This window comes from Durio zibethinus, chromosome 22, assembly GCF_047325235.1.
Source record: "Durio zibethinus cultivar Kanyao isolate XHJ-2024 chromosome 22, ASM4732523v1, whole genome shotgun sequence".
NCBI classification, from domain to species: domain Eukaryota; kingdom Viridiplantae; phylum Streptophyta; class Magnoliopsida; order Malvales; family Malvaceae; genus Durio; species Durio zibethinus.
Window position 1 is genome coordinate 1,974,821 of NC_143183.1, and position 620 is coordinate 1,975,440.

General features: G+C 38.5%; 1 non-coding gene across 1 annotated transcript; it reads right to left on the reverse strand.

The window, feature by feature from the left end:
• Window positions 1–222: 222 nt before the first annotated feature.
• On the reverse strand, window positions 223–418 carry LOC149512447 (U2 spliceosomal RNA). Its single transcript, XR_016332206.1, has one exon. It is a non-coding gene; the product is annotated as a U2 spliceosomal RNA (small nuclear RNA).
• Between the last annotated feature and the right edge of the window lie 202 nt (window positions 419–620).

Sequence of the window (620 nt, forward strand, 5' to 3'; positions counted from 1 at the left end):
ACATTCTGTTTCAGTTCTATTTTCTGTTGTATTTTTGGTTCCGTGTCTCTTTGTCTAACAGCTCTGAATATTTTGTAGCATGCCTCCTGATTTAAATACAGAAACCATCAAATTGTTTGAAAAGAATCCTCTATTCTTCACAACCACTTTGATCTGACAAGCTTTCAACAGAAATTCTTTTGTTAAACACAAAGAAGGTCGAATCTATTTCAACTAGAATTGGTAGGGTGCGCCTGGCCCATGCAGTAGTGCAACGCATAGGCGACGCTCGAAAACCCCAGCAGCAAGCTTCTGTGATGTACCTTCGCCCTCAAAAAATTAATTTAATATCATGTGGATCAATGACCCACGTATCAGATATTAAACTGATAAGAACAGATACTACACTTGATCTTAGCCAAAAGGCCGAGAAAGGTATGCTTTGTAAATGTTCTCAACTTCTCTTTTATAAATTGCCTCGCCCAAACCCTTCTCAACTCTTCATGATGTGGAATAGAGAACACAGCCAAGTGCAGTAACATCTTATCTTTCGATGACCAGACTTCGAAAACTCTCAAATAGTTACCTGAATATCAGAGCAAAATCTGGCAACAAGAACACTCCTAACATTTACCATTTCC